The 20,893-nt window shown below is 41.6% G+C and overlaps 1 protein-coding gene across 2 annotated transcripts in view; it reads right to left on the reverse strand.

Moving 5' to 3' along the window:
- stag1a (STAG1 cohesin complex component a) overlaps window positions 1-8,522 on the reverse strand; it is a 30,188-nt gene extending 21,666 nt beyond the window's left edge. The window contains exon 1 of one of the 2 annotated variants that reach the window (XM_058056419.1): window positions 8,303-8,522. The gene's annotated coding sequence lies outside the window, so the exon portion shown is untranslated. The remainder of the gene's footprint in view (window positions 1-8,302) is intronic. The other variant, XM_058056420.1, reaches the window with a different exon arrangement.
- Window positions 8,523-20,893: the final 12,371 nt, after the last annotated feature.

Raw genomic sequence — 20,893 nt, forward strand, 5'->3', positions numbered from 1 at the left:
CTGGGCGGCAAGGCCATCGAGACAATGGTTGCTCTTTTATCACGCTGCCAGCCTGCACACATATTGAGAGCAAAGAGCACGTCCTGCCACAGCAGAGAGACGGACGCCTCGGAGGCCCGTTGCGGCCGCCTTGCTTTAACGGGATTATGGCCATGTCGCACAGGGAGCTCAGTGATCCAACACGGAGTGAGACATAATCGCACAGCCATCTGCTCGTGCCACAAACCACGACTGTACAGTCATTTCTTCTGTTAGGCACAAAGTCTGGAGGAGGGGATGCTGCACTAAGTGACAAGATCCGTGCTGAAAAATGGATTCCCTCCCCCTCCTTCACACACACACACACACACACACACACCTACCTCCGGAGGACTGTCTGCCAATTAAAAATAAATAGATCATAAGGGATAGGTAAGGCAGCAAGCAGAGTAAAAATGGGGCTGCAAGGGGAAGTGGTGGTGGTGGTGGGGAAGCCAGGGGAAATGTGTAGCATCAAAGGAGAAATACTGGTTTGACTCATTGCTCAGTTTCATTTTCCCTTTCTCACCTTGGCTTCATTGTCTCTCTCTCACACACACACACACACACACACACACACACACACACACACACACACACACAGACCTTGAGTGCACCATTGTTACTATCAGCAATGTCAAGGACTTAACTTGGAGCTACTGTGAGCGTGGCTGTCAAAGCCAAGCAGTGTCACGGTTGCAATAAGGTGCACGAACATGGCACCCAAAACAAACAAGTGGAGGAATCACGAGGAGAGCCTTAACTTGGGGGAAGGCAGGGTACGCAATTGGCAGCCACAACCGGAAAGACGAGAAGAAAAACGAAGAAATACGGTGACACTAATGTGTGGCAAAGTTTGCAAAGAACCTGCTTTGCTGTGGCGGCAAGGACGCACGTGATAAAAGCCAATGAGCCGTAATAAAGTAGTTGAAGTCATGTGACACGGTGTCGTCAATACACAAACAAACGGACCAATTATTGCTTGATTGATTGCACCACATTACAGCTAATTAAACATTGCATAACAACATTCCCCAACATGCTACTGCCTACAATGTGACGGCTGTTAGTGACACTCAAGTATTCAAAAAGCAGGCAGGATTTGCTTCAAATGGACTGCATTTGTATTGCGCTTTGTTTTGTTTTTTTATCCAAAACACTTTACAATATATGCCTCTCATTCACACACTGATTCACACACTGATGGTGGAGGACCACTTCATTAGGAGCAATTAGGGGTTCAGTGTCTTGCTCAAGGACACTTCGACATGGTCGATGGAGGAGCCGGGGATCAAACCTACTGGTTACGGGACGACCGCTCTACCTCCTGAGCCATGCCGCCCGCATGCTTCAAGTGAAAAGATTGTAATTGCTTTGCCAGCAAATGGCCCAATTTATCATGGTGGTGTAAGAAGAAAAAGACAACTGTATTGGAATCAGCCTCCTTGCAAATGTTGTAATGGTTTAGTTTATTCAGAACATACCTAACAAAATTCCATTGAAGTACTGATGCATGACATCTGATGCATGACAATATGCATAAAAATCAAAGTGTCTGCAGCATAAACTGGCAGATTTGAGCGACAGAGTAAATCAAAATGAAAGACAGCCCGTCAAGTAATGACAAGGTTATCTTCATTTAAAGCTCTTGGGCACAGGCAGGCTGGGCATGATAATCAATAAATCAATTATCCATAAGATAGACAAAAACAAACTCCATCATATTGCCGGCCTGGATAAACTGACATGTGTAGGTGTGTTTGTTCGCACCAGCGAGGCGCAAGTGAGTGTAACACAGAGTGCGGCAAGTGAGTGAGTGTTTTGAGGAGGAACAAGCAAGAAAACGCAAATGAGTGATTCTCCTCGCGAATGAGAGTATTCACAGGCGTACCAGCAACAGTACAGTTACTTGGAGGGTCAGAGCGCCCAGACTACAGTGACTTGAAGCCATAGCCGTGTGAAAATATACTGCAAACATATTGAATGAACAGCGACGCATCAACATTTTGTGACATGAATATTTTTTTGACAAAACGAAAGAACGGTGGAACTTACGTTTCAGCTGCTGCGATTTCTGAAGTATAACACCTCATTGTGTACCAAACGCATTTTGTACTTTGAACAAACTCTGACAAAACGTTACAGCGCATTAAATGTAAACAGCCTATTCCACACAACATTGCTAAAAGTGCATTGCATCTGCATTGACACACAATAGCAACTTCATTGTATCTGCGGGTTATGTCCATTTTTTTAGTCATCCCTTTCAGTCAACTCTAGATCACAGTGGTTAATTGGTTCCAGATTTTTTAAATAGGATTCCATTTTGATAAATGGAATATTGTCATTGTTAGTGCATAGTAAACCTGACGATAAACAGGATTAGAGCCCTGTAGATATAAAATAACACCCCTACAGTTACCATTACACTCCTATTATTAGGTCTTGCGGGGTGAGCAAACCAGCTAGCCTGGAATTTATTTCTTCTCAACTTAAGGCAAAAACTTACCACTTTCACACAGAATGAGAGGAGAACAGTTTTTCATTCTATCATCCGACATGCCATGGCTGACTTCATTCAGTGTTAAGATAATGTAAGGTAATGTCTCAATGTTTTGTGTCATTATTGCCTCCTAGTGACCAGAATACTACATATCACTTGGTAAAACAATGAAAAATGAAAATAATCATCATGAAATATGCAAGAATATCATTGGGGATGCTCTGATCAGGGTTTGATGATGAGTGATTCAATTAGCTCGAGTTATTAGCTGAGCCGTCTGTCACATACACACAATTTTTTGTATTTCACTTCTTTTTACACTTAATAATATTAATGCGTAGCCGTTTGACCCATACCTTTCTCTGTAAAAAGAGCACTGCCAACAGGTGAATGCATTATTAATATTAAAAAGCAAGAGCATCACAAATAGGAACAGGCTGTCAAAGACACCCACACAGTCACTGGCGACGCAGAAGCCGGTCATTAAAAAAAAAAAGCATCTCTTTCTGGACTGAAAACTATTTTAAGACAGAAGCGACAATAACGGCTGCAAAACAAGCAACAACGGAGTATTCATTTTGCAGTGGGAAGCTGCTTAAGACATAGCCAAACATTTGTGAGAATGTGTGTCAACTTAACACACATTATCACATCCTGCACAATACACCAGGAGTGACAAATCTCGCCTGCACGTAGTGCGATTGCAAGTGCCCCCCCCCCCTCCCCAAGGACATCTGTTGGAGCCTCCTGAAAAGGATTACATCGACATAAATTCACTCATGTAAAAGCAGCCTTAACACTCTGTGAGGCATGTATTACACAAGCGGCTAATTGTCTGCAAACCCAGCTATACACACACACACACACACACACACACACACACACACACACCTCCTCCAATGGCTGCGTAACAGGAATGACATTATTCCTTTCGAAATTACCACTGCACTGGCTTTACTGCTGCAGGCAGAGGACAAACAGCAGCAAACAGGTGGAAGCCGGCGGCCGGAGCAGAAAATTAATAAAGCAGTGTGTCCCATAAAAAAAGAATGTTGAAATAGCTGAAAAACAACAGAAATAAAAAAAAAAAAAACAGCTGCAATTTTACAAGAATAAAGTCAAAATATCAAAATAAAAAATTGTAATTTTACAAGAAAATCGTTGTGATATCAAGGAGAAATAGCATAAATTAAATAGCATAAAGTAGAAATATTAAAGAAACAAATACATTATTTTACTAAGTCGTAATATTATGAAAAAACAGTCAGGAGTGTACCCTGCCTCTCGGCCGAAGACGGCTGCGCGAGACTCCAACATACTTGCTACACTAGTGAGGAGAGGCTGGCTAGAAAGTGGATGACTGATGCAAAAACTAAACAAAAAAGTTAACAATTTTCTATTTTTTTTCAAAATTATGTTGTGGAAAAAGTTCTAAAGTTGCAAATTAAGTGTAATTACTATGGAAATAAAGTCACAAAAAAAAAAGCACAAGTAAAATTCATAGAAATAATATACTTTTTATGGGTTGGTTTACAAAATATCAAAGTGGCTCTTGTATTATTTAGCTTTTCATTACATGGCCCTCTCTAGAAAAGGTTTGGACGCCCTTACAATAAACAGATGCAATAGCCAAGAAGCCGGGTGTCCATTTTGGAGCGCCATCCCATTGCAAACCAATGATGGATGACCGGGACGACACGTTTGATTTGTTAAGGAGTGACTGTTATCCATTATTAAATCACTGTAGCGCCATTATTTGCAGGTGACAAGCGGCCCAAGTGTAGTACAGTATGGAATGAAGCTCAATAAGTTCCAGTGTGCTGCTAACACAGCTGGAAGGACCACAAACCGGTATGGCCACTTGTAACGCGTGAATGGTAGTGTTGTTTCAGTCTGCCACAGTCTAATTTGCATAACTGGCCATGATGTGTGTGCACGTAACGGAGGCTGTAGGTGAGAGGAATAACATTGTGCCAGTAACAAAAGGTGAGTCAAAACATAAGAAAAACTAGTTAACTTTCTTCTGTCGCTGCTTTTTGTTGTTATTGGTTGTTTTTTTTTAATATCACAAACGAGATGCGCCCGCCAGCAAGTTTTTCTGCAACTCTCCATCCACCCCCCGTCAGGGTACTTGAACAGCCCTGCCGCATTTCAAAATTTGGCCATTAATAACTGGCAGGAGTAGTAATGATTGATGATATGATATATGTATATGGTGGCGACTCGCATTAATAAGGGGGAGCCCTGTCACGCCTGACATGGGTATGCATGTTTGTTGGCGCTAGCGAGTCACAGAGTGCTGCAAGTGAGGAATAACCAACAAGCCAATGAGCGTATTCACAGGCGTGTCAGCAACAGTGCAGTTACTTTGAAGGTGATGACGCACGGACCTAAGTGACTTCAAACCATAGCAATATTCGGAAAATATATTGTTGGTTGGTTGTTTAATTAAATTATTCAAAAGCTCTTGACACTCCAATTTCAATGTTAAGCACAAGAAATTCAAGTTTTTTGCTTTTGATGTGGTGTACCCGTGCTATTATACCATATGTTATCAATCCACTCGTGAAAATTTTTTTTTAACAATAATGTCGTTTATTGGCAATAATTAGTTGGACAATTATCGTGCAGCAAAATTTGTTATCATATAACAGGTAAGCGTTGTATCACCGCATTGTGCTCGTGCATGAATAATGAACAATGTGTGTTTATGTTGTAACCAAGTTCAAAAGTTCAAGTATAGTCATCCTTGCAATATTACAGATCAATTAGCGCTCCCTTGCTATATTGCGCTTTTTCCAGAAATTAATAAATTCATTAGTAAATGGCTGTTTTGTGGTAGACTATGGTCTATTATTAGTCAGCCATGGCATGCCCGACATGATAGATCGGAAAAAAAGTTATCCTCCCATCCCGTGTAGAAGTGGTAAGTTTTTGGCTTCTTAAGCTAACTGACTAAGTAGTGGCTGTCGTGAATCCCTGTAGCATCAAAACTGTGCAATGTGACATAAACAATGAATAATAGTAGTGTAGATGTGACTGTAGTGGTGTTATTCTACGTCTACGGGGATCTAATAATGTTGAAAAACATAATTACAGTCATAAATTGGGTTTTCTAAACCCCAAAATATTTCATTTATTACCTTGAATCCAATATAATGGACATTGATTTGGTCTCGAACCAATGAATTGCTATAAATGTATGGGAAATTTATGAAAAACTATTTAAAAAGGGAGGTCAACAGGAAAGAAGGGAAAAAACGTTTTTTTTTTCTGGGGAAAGCGGGACGGGTGACAGGCGTATCTTTATTTGCTCTTTGCCTGGATTGCATGAGGGATGTGCAATTCTGTGCCGAAACGCTAGGGATGGTGTTTTCCGGATAGTCAAATCAATGAGCAACCATTGGCACTCAACGACTATTTATTAACTTGTTAGCTTCCGCTCTCGCAAGCAAACAATGGCAATTAAAGAGAAAAGGAGAGTGCTATTGGAGCTGGAACTATTATTGCAAATATTGATCAGAAAGTGCCACACGGTGACCTAGTGGTTTGCATGTTGGCCACATCGGAGATCTGGGTTTGCGGTTAGGGTTAGGTCGGTTGGACTTCTCGATGTGGGGTCTATATGTTTTCTCTGGGTACTCTTCCAAAAACATGTATGTTAGGTAAATTAATACCTATGAATGTGATAAAGGTTGTTTGTGCCATGTGATTGGCCAGTAACCAAACCAGTGAGCACCCTGTCTCCTGCCCAAAGTCAGCTGGGATAGGCTCCAGCATACCCCTCGCAATCCTAAGGAGGAATAAGCAGCATAGAAAATGAATGAAAGACGAAGGTGAGTCATAGACACACAGGAAGTAGCACAAGCCGACCAATCTTGGCCTCGACTTTCACACTGGAAGGTTAGATCTTTTTGGGAGATGCACGTCACGCTAAGCAGGAGGGTGTGTAGGAGCAAGGGTACCCATGGAATCCATGGAGGTGGCAGAAAACTTCATAACGTTTCAAAGGTCAAAATGAACTGGTTTGTAGTTCAGCCAGTGACGTGTACACAGTCTGGCTAGAGCAGGGGTCTCAAACTCAATTTACTTGGGGGCCACTGGAGCTAGGGTCTGGGTGAGACTGGGTCGCATCAGGTTTCCCCCCCCCAAAAAAAAAAATTATTAAAAACAAAAGAATTAAAAAAAAAACGTCGCTTTGGTTCCAATTTTCTACAAGAAAAGCTCTGATAAAACATTCCACTGTTCTCAAATGTCTTACTTTTTATTTTTCTACACAAAATAAGATGAAAAATAAATAAATCAAGAATAAAGAAAATCAATCAATCAGTAATAAATAAATCTAATAATAATAATAAAAAGTTAAGAAAGCACATATAGTTGGTGGGTAGACAAATGATTTTTTTCATATTAAAATGAACAAAGCATTATTAGAGCCCTGTAGACATGACAAAACACGACTATAGTCACATTTATACTCTTTTTATTTACAACATATTGCGCAACTGCAGGGTCTTGAGACACATGCTAACTCGCAAACTAGAGAGCTAGCCACCTAAACGGTAGCCTTCAAGTTATTTCCTTTCAACTTAAATAGCCAAAAACTTACCACTTCCACGTGAATAGGGAGGATAACTAGTTATTTAACCTTTAACATGAACATTAATCAAATGTAATCATTTTTTCTGGGTACATGATACCATACAGCATCCAATCAAACTTGCGCGGGCCGCACTAACATTAAACTTTCATATAAAGGCGGGGGCCGCGTGTTTGAGACCCCTGGGCTAGAGCAAAGAAAAGCCACAAAATATGCATATGCTCCATTTTCAGGGTGTAGGGGACCATTTAATGTTATTTTGGGAAAAAAAACAACACAAAAAACCCTGTGGCCAAAATAAAGACGGCAGGTGATCGGCATCCAACATAAAAAGTCACATGGTTGAGTGTAAACAATGCCATTATGCAACACTCATGCGATACACTGACCCACTATCAACACGAATGCAGGTCATAGGTTAGCAGCGCAAGCAGCTGACAGCTTGGTTGGATGGCCGGTGGAACCCATCCATGCATCCATCCATCCATCCATCCACACACACCCCCAGACCCTGATGTGACTCATGTTTCCCCTGCACAGAAGGGGGTGGGATGAGGAGAAAACCTGCCATGATAACATTCAGATGTAAAACGCATGTGGTGCAAACATACAAGCAACCTCCATCCCATCATTTGTGTGCATTAAGAGAGAGTGAGAAGCAAACTTGGAAGGCAAAGATCTGGGATGCCGCTGATGTTGACATGCAGAGGAAGCAACACATTTAACACAGCAGTCAGTGTGCCCAGCAGCAAGCGATCACCAAAAAAACCTGACATTAGCAGCAGTACAGTGTTCATTTATAAGACACGACACACTGCAAATGAGAACAAGCGATGCACGACACATGGAGCAGGAAAAAAACCACAGAGGCTTGTTTGTGTTTGTTGACAACTCCGGCGACAGGTGGACAATGGCGGTCACCGAGTAGAGTCCCAAAGTGGTTATTTTGTGTTTTCGGGTAATGGGCTAACTAGCGCGGCTAGGCTAGGAGGAGGGAAAGCACATCGGCCTCCGTTAACAGATATTGCGCCCATCCCCCTCCCCTCAACCTAGCACAGCGCAAGCAGCAGCCTTCCCTCTTTTACCGCGTCCACCATCTTGAATCTGTGCGCCGTCTTCTTTCCCCCCACCTCCTCTCTTCCCGCCTCACAAAACAACGACAAAAAACACCAGGCACTCACCTTTAACGACCATCCCCGGGTCGAGCGTCACCTCCCGAAGCGACGAATCGATCCCTTTTTTATTATTTGGCGTGTTTTTATATTGGAAAAATTTGGCCGTAAGAGCGGAGCCGCGCCTGGTAGAGAAGAGCAGCAATCCTAAACCGCCATCTGGTGGTATTTTCCTCTCTGCGGTGCAGCGGGAGAGGCGCAGCCGCACGCCGAGACGCAGCTGCCCCCTGGCGGACACTCCGCGCAGAGGCCAGGGGGGCGCGCATTCTCTTTGGGAGGGGGACGTGACACTGGAACGCGCACGCCAGCAGAGACGCATTAACCCCCCCATCTTCCCCTCCTCCTTTTCTCTTCCTGGCCATTTTACCAACCATTTCTAATCGTGCACATAACTGCAAGTTTATCGATAGTTCTATGTTATTGTTAAGTTGAACAAGAAAATGGAATCTCGCTGATGCCCAGCTGAAAATCTCTTTAGTGTTTAGAAAATGTGGAAAGACAGGAAACTGATAATATTTGGTATGTGGACATTTTTTAGCCTTAATGTCCCAATAAACATTGAAAGTTTTGGTGTTAGAAAGTTTTGAATTGGTTGAGAAATTTGGAAGTAGAAATAATTCTCAAGATCAAAGGGAATATCCACGGGCTGCATGGTGGTCGAGTGGTTAGCACGCAGGCCTCACAGCTAGGAGACCAGATTTCAATTCCACCCTCAGCCATCTCTGTGTGGAGTTTGCATGTTCTCCCCGTGCATGCGTGGGTTTTCTCCGGGGACTCCGGTTTCCTTCCAAAAACATGCTAGGTTAATTGGCCACTCCAAATTGTCCATAGGTATGAATGTGAGTGTGAATGGTTGTTTGTCTATATGTGCCCTGGGATTGGCTGGGGACCAGTCCAGCCTCTTGCCCGAAGACAGCTGGGACAGGCTCCTGCCCCCCCCCCCCTCCCTTGTGAGGATAAGCGGTATAAAATGAAAGAATGAGTGAATGAAAGGGAATATCCCAGTTGTCAATCATTCACACTCACATTCATACTTATGGACTATTTGGTCGCCAATTTTTAGAAATAGTATATCGTAAAAATGAAGTGTCAATCAAAAGTGACAATTATTTATCATTGTATTCCATGGTCCCAGTGTACATAGTGTAATGCAGGGGTCTCAAACACCAAATGTGGCCCGCAGGACACTAGTTTGAGGCCCCCGCCTTGATATGAAAGTTTAACCAGCCTCAATATCACTGATTCTGCTCTGTCTTGGCTCCAATCATACCTCACCAATCGACAACAGTTTGTGCACATAAAAAGCTGCTCCTCCTCCATAGCCCCTTTACCTCAAGGTGTTCCCCAAGGTTCGGTGCTTGGTCCTCTTCTCTTCATCCTCTACATCCTTCCACTTGGCAATATCATCCGTCGACATGGCCTCAATTTCCACAGCTACGCCGATGATATTCAACTATACATTTCTACCACCTCCATCACCTCCAACATCTACTCCACCCTCACCAACGCTTAGCTGATATCAAAACTTGGATGGAACAAAATTTTCTCAAACCTAATAGTGACAAAACAGATATGATCATCATCGGTCCCAAAAACACCACAACGCCCCCCCATAACTTCCATCTTCAATTTGACAGCGCCACCCTCACTCCATCCCCGCTCATCCGCAACCTTGGTATCCTCCTGGACCCCACCCTTTCATTTGAACCCCACATCAAACAGTTAACCCGGACTGCATTCTTCCATCTTAAGAACATGGCTCGACTCCGTCCATCACTTACATTCGCTGCCGCTGAATCCCTGATCCATGCATTCATCACCTCCAAAATCGACTACTGCAACAGTGGTACACCGTCCAAAACCCTCAACAAACTACAATATATTCAGAACTCCGCTGCCCGCCTCCTCACCCCCATCCCGTCAACACATTACCCCTGTTCTCAAAAACCTCCACTGGCTTCCCATTCCCCAAGGCATTCACTTCAAAATTCTTCTCATCACCTACAAAGCCCTCCACGATCTGACCCCCCCATATCACACAGACCTCCTCCATCCACATAATCCCCCGCGTCCCCTTCGCTGCTCAGACTCAAACCTCCTGGCACTCCCCTGTAAGACCAAGCTCCGAACCTGGGGAGACAGAGCCTTCTCCATCGCTGCCCCCACCCTCAGGAACTCTTTGCCCCATTCATGCTTGCCCTGACCTTCCCACCTTCAAAAAACAACTCAAAACCCACCTCTTTAAATCAGTTTTTAATGTCTAACTTTTTTATATCTGACTGCTGTTCCCCGCCCCGCTTTTACTCATGTTTTAACTGTGTATTAACCAATCAATGTTGTATTTTGGTGTGTCTTCTGTTCTGTTTACTTACTTTATTCAACTCCATTCTTCTGTAAAGTGTCTTTGAGTATTTTGAAAAGCGCTATACAAATAAAATGTATTATTATATTATTATTATTATTAATGTCAGTGCGGCCAGCGCAAGTTTGATTTGGATGTTGTATGGTATCATGTACCCAGAAAAAATTATTACGTTTGATTAATGTTCATGTTAAAGGTTAAATAACTGTTAATAGTTATCCTCCCTGAAGTGGTAAGTTTTTGGCTATTTAAGTTTAAAGGAAATAACATGAAGGCTACCGTTTAGGTCGCTAGCTCTCTAGTTTGCGAGTTAGCATGTGTCTCAAGACCCTGCAGTTGCGCAATATGTTGTAAATAAAAAGAGTATAAATGTGACTATAGTCGTGTTTTGTCATGTCTACAGGGCTCTAATAATGCTTTGTTCATTTTAATCTGAAAAAAATAATTTGTCTACCCACCAACTATATGTGCTTTCTTAACTTTTTATTATTTGCCGTTTTATTGTTATTATAATATTTATTTATTTATTACTGATTGAATGATTTTCTTTATTCTTGATTTGTTTATTTATTTTATTTATCTTATTTTGTGTGGAAAAATAAAAAGTAAGATATTTGAGAACAGTGGAATGTTTTATCAGAGCTTTTCTTGTAGAAAATCTAAACAAAAGCAAAGTTTATTCATTTTTCTGTTTTTAATAAATTGATTTTTTTTTTGGAAAACCTGATGCGGCCCAGTCTCGCCCAGACCCTAGCTCCAGTGGCCCCCAAGTAAATTGAGTTTGAGACCCCTGGTGTAATGTTTCAGGACCCTTTACCACCAATCAGTGACATCCCTTTAATAAAATAGCCGTTAATAAAAGAGTGACATGTGGTCATGGGAAGAAGAGCCTCGCCTGCCTCAGCTGATGAACACTACAAAAACAAATAATAACTTCCAATAAATATGAATATTGGTCCATTGAACTGTATGATAATGATGACCTATCCAAGCCTGTTTACCAGCTGGATCCTATTTTCCCACAAGGGATATGGGAGCATTCCAGTACAGTCGTCCCTCGCTAAATTGCATCCTCACTCTATTGCGTTTAAAATAAATAAATAAATCACATGAAATGATTGCATTTTTGTGGTTGGCTATCACCTATTATTGTGGTAGAAAAATAATGCATAATTAAGCAAATTGCACTTATGCTTGGCCTAAATTTACTTGCACCGTCCAGGTTGGGAGTGAGGTCTTGCCCCAGGTGGAGGAGTTCAGTATCTTGGGATTTTGTGAAAAAGTCTGAGCATCAGGTCAACAGGCAGGTCGGCACAGTGTCTGCAGTACTGGACCGCCGTGGTGAAGAGAGATCCAAGCCGGACGACAAAGCCCCGGAGGGGCTCAGAATAGATCCAGATCTCCTAACTGTGTATACATATATACATATATGGTTATGGTTATGGTTATTATGGTTATATATGGTTAGCATATTGGCCACAAAGTGCATGCATGGGTTTTCTCCGCCCCCCATTCCAAAAACATGCTAGGTTAATTGGCCACCACAAATTGTCCATAGGTATGAATGTGAGTGTGAATGGTTGTTTGTCTATATGTGCCCTGTGATTGGCTGGCCACCAGTCCAGGGTGTACCCCGCCTCTCGCCCCAAGACAGCTGGAATAGGCTCCAGCACCCCTGCGACCCTCATAAGCGGGAGAAAATGAGTGAATGAAAAATTAATACATTTCAGGAGAGACTAGAAATACATGTTTTTGTGTTTTCTGGCACTAATCTTTTAGCAAGATGACTCAAAAGTTGTAACTTACTATGCTTTTCACTGCATATAATGGTTGTATTCAGGTTCTATATTTCAGATATTCAATATCAATTTAATATGATTTGAGCATATGATTTAAATTTTTTTTAGAATGTAATGCATACATTAAAATAGAAAGCTGCTTATATGGCGGTAAAGTAAGTTTGTAAATACTGCATAAATTAGTACATTTTAATAAATATTTGAGTTTTTAATTTGCAAAATATATCAGTAATATATATTCATATCATATCAATATTTTTAGTTTTTAATTACAGGAAACAATGTTGTTTGCTCAGTGTTTTTCCATAGTGTTTAATCATGTTTGATGTAAAATTAACAACAATTTTCTGCAAATATTACATGAATAAAACGTGAAATAACAAAATATTGATTTCACAAAACAAATTAGCAAGTTTGACAAGATTCAAGTGTATTCTTTCTGTAAATTGTAACAGTTTTAAACTGTAAAATTTACAGTTTAGCCTGTAAGACTGTTTACATTTCGACTGTAATTTTCACAGGATTATTCTGGCAACCACAGCTGCCATTTTTTTTCATAAAAACTACTGAATTTTTTTTACAGTGTGGAATGTGGAAGGTTGGAAGCTGGAATGTTGTGTACTATGGGAGTTGGATAAATGAAGACGTGTCAAAGTGTTGTAGTGGTGCACTCTAAAAAATGTTGCTGTTAAATTACAGTAAGGGAGGGAGGATGTTAATTAAGGGCCTCAATTCTTGAATTTCTTCTCCTTAAAAATTACTTTTATGCAACCCTTGGCTATGTTATCTGTATCATGTGTCATTTGTGTGCTTTCAACATATACTTGTTCGTCCAAAATACAGTACACTTCAAAAAGACGTTTGTGTGTTTTCAAAGTGGCCACAGGAGGGCGATAGAGGCTGAAATCATCTATGTATGTCCGTCACAGGCCACCGTACTGATCCGCCAGTAAGCGGTGACGTTACGTGAAATCCAACAAATCAAATAATACCTCCTTTTTTACAGCACCCTACGAACGGTGCACAAGGTGCTTCAGGAGTATAAAGTATTATTTCTCTTGTTATAGTGTGTAAAATCATTGTGAAACACGACGTCACATCCGCGCTGTAACTTCCTGTTTGCACTTCCTGGTTTCGTCCGGAACATGGCGCCGACGCTCCCAATTACGCTGTGTCAATCTGTTGGCAGCCAAGCTGAAGTATTCTAGAGGGAATGCCGTCTACTGTTTGTAAAACTAAGAGGCGTGATTGTTGAAACTCTTTATTGAAAATGCTTGAGAATATTTTACATGTATATTGCTTATTTTTTTGAAGTTTTCAACGCTGTTGCAGGCATGTGTTTGGCCAGCTATGTGGGGCGGGTTGAGCGTGAACCAGGAAGTGCGAGGATCTCGTGTGTGTGCGCGCGCGCATCCACCTCGCGGGAGCGCGCACGCTCAGTTAAAACCGAAAATATGTGACGCTGCGGGGTTTTTTGGCCACAGGACTTCACGATAATGAAGATATTATACTTTGTGTCTCCTTTATCATTTACTATGAAACATCTAAAGTACACAGTATATGAAAACTTCGATTTATTGGCTTGGTATTTGTTTGGTATGTCAAGCATTTGACGCATGCGTATCCAGGAATACGGTGAGTGGAGCGGGTTAGACATTTACAATGTAATTGTGGCGCTTTGTAACACATTTCTTCCGCCATTTAGGTATTTCTGCATAACTAATGACAAATATGAAATGTGGAAGTATTTACCAATTCATTTTGTGGCCAGGAGCTGACGTAATTTCTATGAGGCATGATGCAACAGTCGATCTCACCCGTTTGACATACTTTGGATTGTAAAATGAAAAATAAAAGTGTTGAACTTGGGGGCTCCACTCATTCATTCATTATATGGCAACACAATGGTTATTTGGTGAATTTTAAATTCCCCATCTGCAAATATGGGTGCATGCATTCTATGGCAGGGCAGATTTTTGACCTGCCGAGATTTGCATCCACCCCTATTTGGGCTGAGATCACTTCTACATGTCTATAGTTCACATGATTTACTTTAAAGACATCCATCTGTCATGTGGACTTTATCATTTGAACAAAAAAGTTCCCTAACAGCAAATAGGGGGTGCATGCATTTTACGGCAGGACAGATTTTGTGCCTGCTGAGATTTGCATGCACCCCTATTTGGACTAAGGTGAGTTCTACATGTCTATCATTTGAACAAAAAAGTTCCCCAATAGGAAATATGGGGTGCATGCATTCTACAGCGGGTGGATTTTGACCTGCCAAGATTTGCATGCACCCCCTACTTGGACCAGGATAACTGCTACATGTCTATAGTTCACATTATTGACTTTAAATACATCCATCTCTCATGTGGACGTCATCATTTGAACAAAAAAGGTCCCATATTGGAAATATGGGGTGCATGCATTTTACGGCAGGGTGGATTTTGACCTGCCGAGATTTGCATGCACCCCCTACTTGGACCAGCAAAATGTCTACATGTCTATAGTTCACATGATTTACTTTAAAGACATGCACCTGTCATGTGGACTTCATCATTTGAACAAAAAAAGGTCCCATATAGGAAATAACCCCAACAGCAAATATGGGGTGCATGCATTTTACGGCAGAGCGGATTTTTGACCTGCTGAGATTTGCATGCACCCCCTAGTTGGACTAGGATAACTTCTACATGTTCTACATGTCTATAGTTCACATGATTTACTTTAAAGACACCCTCCTCTCATGTTGACTTCATCTTTGAACCAAAAAAGTTCCCATATTAGAAATATGGGGTGAATCCTTTTTACGGCAGGGCAGATTTTGTGCCTGCCGAGATTTGCATGCACCCCCTACTTGGACTAAGATAACTTCTACATGTCTATAGTTCACAGGATATACTTTAAAGTCATCAATCTCTCATGTGGACTTCATCATTTCAGCAAAAAAGTTCCCATATAGGAACTATAGGGTGCATGCATTTTACGACAGGGCGGATTTTTGACCTGCCGAGATTTGCATGCACCCCCTATTTGGACTAAGATAACTTCTACATGTCTATAGTTCACATTATTTACTTTCAAGACACCCAGCTGTCATGTGGACTTCATCATTTGAACAAAAAAGTTCCCTAACAGCAAATATGGGGTGCATGCATTTTACAGCAGGGCGGATTTTTGACCTGCCGAGATTTGCATGCACCCCCTACTTGGACTAGGATAACTTCTACATGTCTATAGTTCACATGATTTACTTTAAAGACATCCATCTCTCATGTGGACGTCATCATTTAAAAAAGAAGGTCCCCATCAGCAAATAGGGGGTGCATGCAAATCTCGGCAGGTCAAAAATCCGCCCTGCCGTAAAATGCATGCACCCCATATTTCTAATATGGGAACTTTTTTGTTCAAATGATGAAGTCCACATGAGAGATTGATTACTTTAAAGTAAATCATGTGAACTATAGACATGTAGAAGTTATCTTAGTCCAAGTAGGGGGTGCATGCAAATCTCGGCAGGCACAAAATCCACCCTGCCGTAAAATGCATGCACCCCATATTTCTAATATGGGAACTTTTTTGGTCCAAAGATGAAGTCCACATGACAGATGGATGTCTTTAAAGTAAATCATGTGAACTATAGACATGTAGAAGTTATCTTAGTCCAAATAGGGGGTGCATGCAAATCTCGGCAGGTCAAAAATCCGCCCTGCCGTAAAATGCATGCACCCCATATTTCCAATATGGGAACTTTTTTGTTCAAATGATGAAGTCCACATGAGAGATGGATGTCTTTAAAGTAAATCATGTGAACTATAGACATGTAGACATTATGCTGGTCCAAGTAGGGGGTGCATGCAAATCTCAGCAGGCACAAAATCTGCCCTGCCGTAAAATGCATGCACCCCATATTTCCAATATGGGAACTTTTTTGTTCAAATGATGACATCCACATGAAAAATGGGTGTCTTTAAAGTAAATCATGTGAACTATAGACATGTAGAAGTTACGCTGGTCCAAATAGGGGGTGCATGCAAATCTCGGCAAGTCAAAAATCTGCCCTGCCGTAAAATGCATGCACCCCATATTTCCAATAAGGGAACTTTTTTTTTTCAAGTGATGACATCCACATGAGAGATGGATGTCTTTAAAGTCAATAATGTGAACTATAGACATGTAGCAGTTATACTGGTCCAAGTAGGGGGTGCATGCAAATCTCGGCAGGTCAAAATCCACCCGCTGTAGAATGCATGCACCCCATATTTCCTATTGGGGAACTTTTTTGTTCAAATGATAGACGTAGAAGATAGATGTATAAGATAGATGTAGAAGTTAGCTTAGTCCAAGTAGGGGGTGCATGCAAATCTCGGCAGGTCAAAATCCGCCCTGCCGTAAAATGCATGCACCCCCTATTTGCTGATGGGAAACTTTTTTGGTCCAAAGATAAAGTCCACATGCGAGATGGATGTCTTTAAAGTAAATCATGTGAACATGTGAAGGTAGACATGTAGAAGTGATCTCAGCCCAAATAGGGGTGGATGCAAATCTCGGCAGGTCAAAAATCTGCCCTGCCATAGAATGCATGCACCCATATTTGCAGATGGGGAATTTAAAATTCACCAAATAACCATTGTGTTGCCACATAATGAATGAATGAGTGGAACCCCCAAGTTCAATACTTTTATTTTTCATTTTACAGTCCAAAGTATGTCAAACGGGTGAGATCGACTGTTGCATCATGCCTCATTCACTGTCTGTTAACAACTCTTCCTTGTGGTTTGGTTGGTTTGGTCATATTTGTCATTAGTTATGCAGAAATACCTAAATGGCGGAAGAAATGTGTTACAAAGCGCCACAATTACATTGTAAATGTCTAACCCGCTCCACTCACCGTATTCCTGGATACGCATGCGTCAAATGCTTGACATACCAAACAAATACCAAGCCAATAAATCGAAGTTTTCATATACTGTGTGCTTTAGGTATCTCATAGTAACTGATAAAGCAGACAAAAGGTATAATATCTTCGTTAATCTGAAGTCCTGTGGCGAAAAAAACCCGCAGCGTCACATATTTTCGGTTTTAACTGAGCGTGCGCGCTCCCGCGAGGTGGATACAAAATCCGGGTTAATTTTTTGAAGTGTTCAACGCTGTTTCAGGCATGTGTTTGGCCAGCTAAGTGGGGCGGGTTGAGGTGAACCAGGAAGTGCGGGGATCTCGTGTGTGCGCGCGCGCTGTTCTGTCGTTGCTGGCTAGTCGAAGAAGAAAGTTGACCGGAAGCAGCAGGCAACCTGTCTGTCTGTCTTTCTCTGACGAAGTCAGGCCGCCCCTTACCACGGTTTGGGGTTGAAAATAGTGACACTTAACACCGCCACGACCGTGGAGAAGTGCCGAAGTAAACGGTTTGTCTTGCAACACCATCGTTTTCAATGGCGCCAATTTAATTCGGTATCGAGTCGGCGTTCCAACATCCTGACGGGGAACACTGGAGTTGCCATGTAACTCAGACGCCGCACAAGCAATGCTACAAGGTCAGTATCAAAGTTTTAAATCACGTTGAAGCACGAATAGTGGCGTTTCGCTCCGACAATAGGAGAATATACAGTATATAAACGATGTCGAAGTTGAAGAGCTGAAGCGGAGGTCGCCATTTTGTGGACATAATTGGCGCACAGAATGCTCGAAATGACGGAAGCAATTGTTTCAACCGGTTCATTTGCAATCCATAACATAATGTGAACGACTTTGGCCCAAATTGACAACGATTTTTTTAAAAAGTATGTTTCGCTACCCTCGTCATAGTCAATGACAACTGAAGCTAAAAGTGGTTTATTTGGAAATATTTCGTTTGACGTGAAAATCCCTTGATGTCCTGGTTACGTCGCGTGCATGGCGTGTTCAGTTTGTGTCGGAACTTGTTGCCGTCAGAGGCGAGGTTAGGTGAGTGTTAGGTGTTAGGTGAGTGTAAGCCGCCGATTTTATCTTTGAGCATCATTGTGACAACGGAGGAGAAAGCACACTCATAACCCTTCTCCCTTATTCGGTCTATTTTAATGGCGCCTAAAAAAACTTACTTCTGTACACCGCATCATTACAATAACCAAGCTCCGAACCTGGGGAGACAGAGCCTTCTCCATCGCTGCCCCCACCCTCTGGAACTCTTTGCCCCATTCACTCCGTGCTTGCCCTGACCTTCCCACCTTCAAAAAACAACTCAAAACCCACCTCTTTAAATCAGTTTTTAATGTCTAACTTTTTTATATCTGACTGCTGTTCCCCGCCCCGCTTTTACTCATGTTTTAACTGTGTATTAACCAATGAATGTTGTATTTTGGTGTGTCTTCTATTCTGTTTACTTACTTTATTCAACTCCATTCTTCTGTAAAGTGTCTTTGAGTATTTTGAAAAGCGCTATACAAATAAAATGTATTATTATTATTATTATTATAAGTATTCAATGCAGGAATGAATTTTATAAAACTGAGTATTTCATTACAGCAAAGGAATAGCAGCTAATCTTACAACTTCTGTTACAGATGAAAAGCCGCTTGTCGCTTAACAGCCCGTGGGATCCCTCTGCATCCATCTCAATATGAGCTCCAAATGGGAGCGTCATCTGATGCCATAGGTTCTCCAGTGGACAGTTTCACCTATTGCACGCACAAGACGGCATTTTCTGGAGCTTCAACCTTTTGCGTCCATCAGCAGTCTGTCGGCCCCCGGGGAAGGACTCATGTAATCGTGTTGGCAGACCATCAACAACATGGCGTCGGCATTCTTCACAGGTAGGAAGACTTGTTCAAGTAAATGACATGATGGCCTTCATACATGTAGCACAATAACACAGGATAAATGAATAGATGACAAAAGATATGCAATTCATACACGAGTGCCATGACTAATGCTTTGGCTGTAAAGGTTGCTCTGGCTGTTACAGTACAATGTTAGCCGGCCACATGGAGGTCATTATAATTGGCCTACATGTTTTCCCAGCTCTGACAACTACTCTCTTCTTAATCACCACTTGTACTTTTTGTAAAAGCTTAAGGCTAAACCAACTGTAACACTTGTCTATACGAGTGGAGCATCTGTTGACAACAATGGAAGTATTATTTTGCAATAATCTAGTCATTTTAGTACTTACAAATAATGTCACACTTTGTATAAGGAATGTTTTCCAGTATTTCCGGGTTACAATCACTCAGAATCAGAATCAGAATCAGAATCAGAAAAGGTTTATTGCCATGTATGATCAAACACATACTAGGAATTTGTTTTGGTGTAGTAGGTGCATACACATCTATTAAAAAAGAATGAGAGAAAATATGAAATACAAAATATGAAAATACAAAATATACAGAATAACAGTATAAATATATGTACACAGTCTGTTTTTGTTTGTTATTCCGGAAGTGCAGTCTGATTGTTTTCCTAAGAGTCCAAACTGAGCGTTAATGTAACGTATACAATGAAAGTGTCAAAGTGTCAAAGTGGCAGGATGAGGCAGAGGTGGGGTGTGAAGAGTGTCATGTGGGGTTCCGGGCCTTGTTGATGAGGCTGACAGCAGACGGGAAGAAACTGTTCTTGTGGCGTGAGGTTTTGGTCCTGATGGACCGCAGCCTCCTGCCAGAGGGGAGCGTCTCGAAGAGTCTATGTCCGGGGTGAGAGGGATCGGCCACAATCCTTTCTGCACGCCTCAGGGTCCTGGAAGCGTACAGATCCTGGAGGGACGGGAGATTGCAGCCAATCACCTTCTCTGCAGACCGAATGACACGCTGCAGCCTGCCACTCCACTTGTTGTGTACTTTTTTGGACCTTTAAATCCATTTGTTTCTATCTTTATTTTCTCTAAAATAATATTTATAGTATTTTAAATGCATGCAAGTGACAACTATATGGCAGAATTTCCCAAGAAGATTAGCAGTGCTTAAAAAACACCACTAGATGGCGGAAATTCCCAAGTATAGTTGCAGTAATTTTAAGTGCCCACCAGATGGCGGAATTTCACAGTTTAAGTTGCAGTAATTTTAAGTGCCCACCAGATGGCGGAATTTCACAGTTTAAGTTGCAGTAATTTTAAGTGGCCACCAGATGGCGGAATTTCACACTTTAAGTTGCAGTAATTTTAAGTGGCCACCAGATGGCGGAATTTCACAGTTTAAGTTGCAGTAAATTTAAGTGACCACCAGATGGCGGAATTTCACACTTTAAGTTGCAGTAATTTTAAGTGGCCACCAGATGGCGGAATTTCACAGTTTAAGTTGCAGTAAATTTAAGTGACCACCAGATGGCGGAATTTCACAGTTTAAGTTGCAGTAATTTTAAGTGACCACCAGATGGCGGAATTTCACAGTTTGAGTTGCACTACCTTTAGGTGACCACCAGAAGGCGGAATTTCACAGTTTAAGTTGCAGTAATTTTAGGTGACCACTAGAT

This window comes from Doryrhamphus excisus, chromosome 19, assembly GCF_030265055.1.
Source record: "Doryrhamphus excisus isolate RoL2022-K1 chromosome 19, RoL_Dexc_1.0, whole genome shotgun sequence".
Lineage (NCBI taxonomy): Eukaryota > Metazoa > Chordata > Actinopteri > Syngnathiformes > Syngnathidae > Doryrhamphus > Doryrhamphus excisus.